This window comes from Cucumis melo, chromosome 10 (genome assembly GCF_025177605.1).
Source record: "Cucumis melo cultivar AY chromosome 10, USDA_Cmelo_AY_1.0, whole genome shotgun sequence".
In the NCBI taxonomy this organism is placed as follows: Eukaryota; Viridiplantae; Streptophyta; class Magnoliopsida; order Cucurbitales; family Cucurbitaceae; genus Cucumis; species Cucumis melo.
The window spans coordinates 18,223,737-18,231,792 of record NC_066866.1 but is presented as its reverse complement, the minus strand read 5'-3'; the positions used below and the strand labels follow the sequence as shown (position 1 = coordinate 18,231,792).

Genomic DNA, 8,056 nt, shown 5'->3' with positions numbered 1-8,056 from the left:
TTGCTCACGAGGAGTATTCAAAAGATCCAAATGAATTTGAGAAGTTGCTTACTAATGCTGAAAAACCATTGTACGAAAGATGCAAAAAGTAAACCAAGTTGTCTACTTTAGTTAAATTGTATAATTTAAGAGTTTGCTAGGGATGAAGTGGTACCAGCATTTTAGAATTACTTAAAACTTCAAAGAAAATTTTGCCTACTACCAATGAACTCCCAAATTCATTGTACAAAGAAAAAAAATATTAGTTTCATTAGGAATGAAATATGAAAACATTCGTGCATTCCATAATAATTGTTGTTTCTATAGGAAAGAATTTGCTAATGAAACTGAATGTGGTCAAACAAAGTGCAAAAACGTTAAGGATACAAATGAAAGAGAAAGCAAATTCCATCAAAAGTGATATGGTACTTCCCACCCATTTCACAATTCAAAAGGGTATTTAAAAGTATTGAATATGCTGAAAACCTGACTTGGCATGCTAGTGAAAGAATTGAGGATGATAAGTTACGACGGTAGACAACTAAATTTATCCTACAACTTATTTTTATTATTCTTTAAAATATAGTAATTATAATAATGACCAAGATTTTTATCTTTTTTTTATTATTTTTAAAAGAAAGCGAAGGTAAATTTTTTTAGTAATAATATAAAATCTTATAATTATTATTTTTTTAAAATCTTCTATTTAAAGGGAAAATAAAAACCATTAATGAAAATATCTATCTTTTAAAAAAACATTAACTTATCACATTTGACTTATTTTTATCATTTTTAGGAAAAACAAAATTAATTTATCCAAAATCTTTTGGGAAATTTTCATATACCAAACTACAAAATATTTACAACCCGTGTAATAAAACCCATAAAGTTAGCCATTTTCTTAAATATTCCAGGTTTGCCCTTTTGCCTTTCTTCTCCTCTACAATTTTTTTCTACCATCTTTCTTCATTTCCTCTTCTTTTTTTTTCGCTGCGATTTCTTTCCTTCGTCTTTCTTTTTTTCCTCTTTTTTTTTACATCGTTTAATTTGGGTGACCAAATCTGGTTTCTTTCTATCATTTTTCTTCTTTTTCTATTCTTTTTTTTTCGCTGTGATTTCTTAATTTCCATTGTCTTTCTTCTTTTCCTCCTTTATTTTATGTCGTTTAGATTAGGGTAACCAAATTAAAAGATCGTGTATAAAGAATCTTGAATAAAATCGTTTAGATTTGACTACTTCAATCTAAACAATTAAACAAAAAAATAAACGTGTACCAAAAATTAAACAAAAAAAATCTTGAAAAAATAAACGACCGTATAAACAAATCTAAACGATTGTGTACCAAATTTTGAAAAAAAAAAATCGTTTAGATTTGGGATAACCAAATCTAAACAATCGTGTAGCCAAATCTAAACGATCGTGTAACCAAATTAAACGATAGAATTGAAAAAATAAATCATTTATATTTGACTATCCAAATCTAAACGACTAAATCTAAACAACAGTGTACCATACAATAACCAAATCTAAACGATCGTGTACCAAATATATTACGCGGTTGTTGATGGTGTGGTTGATGAGACATTTATAAAGGACCGAATTTTTTAATATATCATATTTGATTTATCACTACTACAAAAATAGACTTTATTGACGGTTTTAAACTATCGAGAACAATTATTCTTGACGGTTGGTAAAAACGTCAAGAATAGTGAACGTTGACAGTTTATGGCTGTCAAGTATTCAATTTTTCATGACAGTTTAGAGCCGCCAATAGCATAAGTGTTAATGACAGTTTAAAACTGTCAAGAGTGTGAGTATGCATAACAGAAACCGTCAAGAATACGATTATTTATGACTTTTTAGAACCGTCAAGAGTATACTTTTCATGACATTTATTAACCGTTAAGAAAGTGATTGTTTATGACATTTTGTAACCGTCAGGAGTATGCTTTTTCATAACATTTAGGAACCGTCAAGAATGTCGTTGTTTATGACATTTTAAAATTGTCAAGAAAGCTGTTGTTCATGACATTTCAAAACCGTCAAACATTTTCCATTTTTTGAATTGTAATTTATTTATATTTTTGTTCTTGTATTATGCTCCCATTGGTCCTGTATAGTAGTCCAACAATTGTTCCATTTTAAATACATATAAACGACAATATTCATCAAATGGCAACTCAACATCATCTATTCATATCGTTTCCAGAACTTTGCATCATATTCATATCATTTACAAAGCCAATATAAACAATTCCATCAGATTTCCAAGAATTCAACTAAACATCATCTAATTAACTAACTTAGCCCAAAAGTATATCATTTCCATACATAAAGTTTCATAATGGTAACCCCCCTACATATGAACAATTCACCTATCAACAATTCACCTAAACCCTACAACAAAGTCTTGAAAGTATATCAATCAACCCCCCCTCCATATGAACAATTCAAAAAATCAGCCACAAAAAAAAAAAAAAAAAAAGAAAAAGGTTTCCTGCTTAAGAATCACAATTAAGTCGTAAATCATTATGTACGAACCTAAAAAATTAGCCAACTCAACCCACACCTCATCTAACTCGGCCTGCGAGTATGGTTTCGTGTATCAATATGTAAAAATGCAAAATAAATGAATTAGTATTCATGAAAATTATTGCTAGTAGTCTACTGTAATGACCCAACTTTTCAAACTAAGCTGAGGTCATTACTTCGTAAATCCTGTTTAAATTTGAACAACATCCAACCTATAGAAAAAAAATTGTTTTCGAACCCTGTTTAAAACAAAATTCAATTTTCACATAATTGCCTAGGAAAAACTATCAAACAAAAAAAATTAAATCTCCTAAAACTTGACCCACTCCCATCCTCAAAACAATTTAAGAAAACAAAATGAAACAAACCAAAAGAAACATCTATCGGAAGCATTAAAGTAGACATCCCCATATGGCATTCACAAATCATTCTTGCCTCTCGTCGGTCTGCCTCTTATATTACCCTTACCTAAAAAAGTTAAACATAAAAGGGTGAGTATAAAATATATTCAGTAAGAGACCCACTACCGGTCCCATTATGGTAATAATAATTAGCTTCCTATTAAGGATACCCTACACATAACAGTCTAGTGGTCCCATATGACGGATAAGTCAATCAGTCTAGTGATCCTAAAGGATACACATATCAGTCTAGCGATCCCGACGGATACACAACATGTGGTGATCCCGTAGGACACCATGTCTGCAAGGTACACTACCCCATAGATAAAGCTAACCGTTACCCCTCAATCCATTCTAAACAGTCTACAACAGTCACATCACAATATAGCTCAAACTAACAGCCCAGTCTCTAAGCATAATCGGTCAGACAGTCTAGGTGCAGTTAATAGTATTATTTGCCACTATACATTTATCCAATTTACACAATACAGTCTCACTACTTGAATCTAGTCAACAAAAAAAATCATCATTGTGTAATTACACCTGACAACCACATCGCCTCAGCCCAAACAATGCCACAAAATACAAGTGATCTATACCATGCATAACGCCTAATTCAGTTTGCAGCACAGTACATCAGTAAATATACAACCTACACATGACGGTACCGAATACTTACTAAGTTACGAAGAGCAGTCAATTTCTCATCATTTATATTTAGTCAACACGCGACTCATCAATTAAAAAAAATGTGAAACTACACTTAGTAGTCATGTCGTCCAAAACAAGTCAAAAGTATATCATTACTACTTTTTATATGAACACATAACCATCAATCTAATGTAGCCTCTAAAACATACTTTCATATCATTTACTAAGTTTAAATCTCATATTTGAGTCTAGTAGTAGGAACCCTTACCTTAGATTTAGCTATGCTCCTTAATTAAACTAAAACCAACGAACCAACCATACACATAAATAGGACATTAAACACTTTTGCAAACACAAGCGTCCATTCACTCAAATGGGACTTCCATAAACTTAACCAAAAAACAGAGGCTTAAACCACACTTCAAACTCAATGTGAACTCCAACAACTCAGCGTTATTCCTCCAATAGCACCTTTAAGAATCCACCATTTAGATCCAACATTAACACTAAAATAAATATCCTAGAAAGTAGTCACAAGACTTAAACTTCTTTCTTACTGCAATACCCACAATCAGGCAGAAACGACGTGCGAACTCCAAAGGATTTGAAACGAAACAGATCTGAAGTGATGCTCGAACAAAGAACGGATTGACATTGATCTTGGAGTTGTAATTGGTCGTTCAATTTAGACTTCGCGATGAATGAGGGGTTGCGGCGGCGGCTGGGTTTCGACAACTATGAGACACGGCTGGGGATGACGGCTGTCGATGGACTAAACGCGCAGACTAGGATGGCGATCGGTGACAGCTTGTCAGACGAAGAGACGACGACTGATCACGGCTGCTTTTGCAAACTAAAAGAAGTACGACGACCAAACTTCCACTGAGAAGACCTATCAGAGCGAACGCCGTCTACTCCACTTCAGATCTAACGTTGCGTGCGGATGAAGCAGCAGGCAGAAGGACGGCTCGGACACCCCGATCTACGTTTTTTCTTCTAACCTAGATCGAGGTATGAATTACTCCTTTTTAGCATAACATTCCTTCTTTTAATAAAATTTGCAAAAAAACATTTTTGAAGAGATTCTATAAAAAATTCGGCAGAACCTCCCCTAAAATATGGGTTAGCCAAACTTGAAAAGGGAAGAAATTTTTTTGCACTTCCATATAAGTATATATAACTTCAAAACTCCACAATACATTTAAGTGTGTCTCACCACACACTTATCCAAATAGTTTTAGAGTTTCAGTAGAGTTCACAATCCAATCAAAAGTTACACACAAAATGATTTCGTTCTAAAGAGGGATTCCCAAAACAAGTTCTTGGCCTCACTCTCGCTACATCTAACCACTCCAAGATGTATTACAAAAAAAAAATACAAACATACAAAAGAATAATGAAGATTTACGACCGATGACGAGAGATCAATCAACGCTTGGCCCTTGGTTCACTACCTGGGGGGGGGGGGAGAAAACATTAAAATGTAAGTCGAATACTCAGTGAGTGGCAAGTTTCTTAAATGTAAAGATCATAAAATATACTTAAAGAGAAAAATTATAAATGTGCATTAGGAATATAATAATAGTGAAAAAAAATATCATTAACTCAGACCCATTAGTCCATCAACAACCCTGTAATCCGTACAACCATGGCCAGGCATCTAAAGATACAACCAAAGATAGCTCGTACATGATAAAGCATCATGTGGCCAAAACTAGCTCACACATCCTTAGTACCCACCATGATATCAATCGTCAACCAATCCAACCAACCATGATAGAATACTAAGTATACGGCCCGGGATTAGCTCATACGTGTTCCATATCCACAAGGAAACACGCGGCCAAACGGAGCTCACGTACATTTAGCACCTACTACAGTAACAACATACCGCTCCTACGTACACATAGAGCCACCCACCATGGGTTAAGCTGGGCCCGAAGCCATATCACAATCCTCCATCCATGTCCTCACCTAGGCTCAGGTTCTCGGATCTCCGATCACGACCTCTTTTAGCCCCGGAATCCCCTGACAACCGTAGGTGGCGCTACGGAAACATATTCACGTAGACTTTAGGTTAATCACCAACATTTACCATAGTATAATTTCAAACTAAAGTATAAACTAAAAACTTGAAACACGATTATATAAGAATCAAGGCATACACATTCTCAATCTCATAATGAGTAAACATATCGTTTAGGTATTAATGGAAACAAGGACTTGAAACCCGTTTTTATCATCGTCGAGTTATGATCATTCTTGAAATTTCAATGCAATAAACACATTGTTTAAATGATAACGAAAACGTGGCCATAAAGTTAAGTCTTGGTAGTTTTCCAAGCAATATCAAGAGTTAAAGTATATCTATAAAAGAAAGCTTAAAAAATGAGCCACTCACAATCAATGATTCGATCCCTCGAGATTATATGCTTTCCCTACTTCAATTTGGCCTGAAACAACGATTAGGACCTATTAATTATCTTCAAAAAGGGAGACAACACAAAAATCATTAACATACTTTATAAGGCCAAATCAAAACTTATTTTAGTTTCTAAATTTTTGTATTCTCAATTCGCTTTAAATTAGGCTAGAATTTTCACCTACGAACCCATAGACTTGCAATCTAGATGCTTAACCCCATAAGCATCCAACTTAATTTAAACTCAACGGGTCTTTTACGTAAAAACACTTTTATCTCCATTATTGATGATGTTTTGGAATTTATATCCATTATACACACAAGAGGCCCTTAAACTTCAATTTAAACTCTTAATGCCACAAGCACTCGACTTAAGTCGTCTTTAAAATCCATACATTCTTATGTCCAAATTTCATACTTTAGAGGTTTAAATCAATCAACAATCTAACGGGTAAATAACTTAGAAACCTACCCCAACTCACCTAAAATAACCTCAACCGTGTTGACCAAGGCTTCCAAGTTCTAAATTGAACTTTCCCCTAAATGCTTTAGTCTAGGCTAAACATTCCACCCTTGAACCTTAAACTTCACATTGGACTCTTAATAGATGAGGATCCAAACTTAGTGTATACTTAATGGGTCTTGTATATTAAGATGCTTTTAGTTGCAATATCAATAATGTGAGGGATTTAGATCATTTAATAACGAACTCAACGTCAAAGTAGCAAGTCAATATCTTAAGAGATTTCCCACACTTGTCCTAAACAATCTTAAGTGCGGTGAACAATGCTTCCTAGTTCTCCAAAGTCCCCACTTTTCCATTCAATAATTATGGTTAAAATCAAGTACACGCTAACATGAAGTGGGTATTTAAGAACTATGAGAGAACATACTAATTTATCTACAACCTTATCAAACACTTGTCAAAATCACCTTGATAACACGTTAACGCCTTTCTAAATTCGAATTTAGGATCTAAAACTATTGTGTATTCGAAACTTATATACTTAACACCCAAACAAATCTCTAAAGTTAGAAGAAAGTCCTTCTTGACCTCAAATGTTTAACTTTGGGACCCGAGTCTTAAGAGTAATCTAATCTAAATGCTTAGATTCAATGGGTATGTAAGAACTCAAGGAAAATTCTCTTAAATTACTCAAAGACTTGTCAAGAACCAATTAAAGTACTCTTAACTTCCATGGGCAAAATCCTAACCTCCTTCTAAGTCTAAATCAAGCATTCAAAAACCATAGGTTGTTCAAAATTAACATTTAACTTAAATGGGCACTCAAGACTTATTCCATAAAGCTTAGAAACTTACCCAAATTTGTGCCAAACGTCTAATTTCGACCTTTTGAATGGCTGGATAGCGGCTCAAACTCTTCTAAAACTTGAATCTAGCATCCAAAAGTAATGGGTAAAGTTAAAACCAAGTTTAAACTTAATGGGTATTGCAAAATCAAGGCCGAAACTTGGTGGGTATTCGAAAATCTTCGAGAAATGCAACTAAAACAACGAAAATTTACCCATAAACTTAGATTGACCCAAGAACTTCAATTTTGCGTGATTCGTGAAAGGTTCGACGTGGGGTAATTATCGTTCGGTGAGTTGGGCTACGCGACAGCGGCTGAATGGCGTCGGCGAGTCACGTCGCGACTGGAGGGCGTCGTGGCTGACGCACGAAAGAAAGGAGCAAGGCGTCGCTGGGTTCCGTCGACGTGCAGACGTCGTTCGACGATTCGAGCTTGGAGATGGCGTTGGCATGAAGGAGAGATAGAGGGAGATGTGGCGACGGAAGAGATTTTGAATGGAAGGGGTGTCGTCCGTCTCTCTCTCTAGAAGAATGAAGAAGAAGAAAAAGAAGAAGAAGAAGAAGAAACTAATTTTTTATTAAAATTAAAAATAATGATGGAATGACAAAAATGCCCATCTCTTTAATTTTAAACTTCCTTTTTACCCTCCTTCATTCTTTTCAACACCCATACAAGACCAATTATGCTTTAAACCTCCATTAATGAAGTTCTAAAATTTCCTTATCACCTGAATTAATCTTAAGGAGCATAAATAT

At 34.5% G+C, this 8,056-nt stretch overlaps 1 long non-coding RNA gene across 2 annotated transcripts; it reads right to left on the bottom strand.

Moving 5' to 3' along the window:
* Window positions 1–4,792: 4,792 nt before the first annotated feature.
* On the bottom strand, window positions 4,793–7,801 carry LOC107991319 (uncharacterized). 2 transcript variants are annotated; one of them, XR_007823922.1, is made up of 4 exons: window positions 7,515–7,801; window positions 7,310–7,385; window positions 5,968–6,019; window positions 4,793–5,020 (listed from the first exon to the last, which is right to left on the bottom strand). It is a non-coding gene; the product is annotated as an uncharacterized LOC107991319 (long non-coding RNA). The 2 variants fall into 2 exon arrangements; XR_007823923.1 differs by lacking the exon at window positions 4,793–5,020 and adding an exon at window positions 5,029–5,613.
* Between the last annotated feature and the right edge of the window lie 255 nt (window positions 7,802–8,056).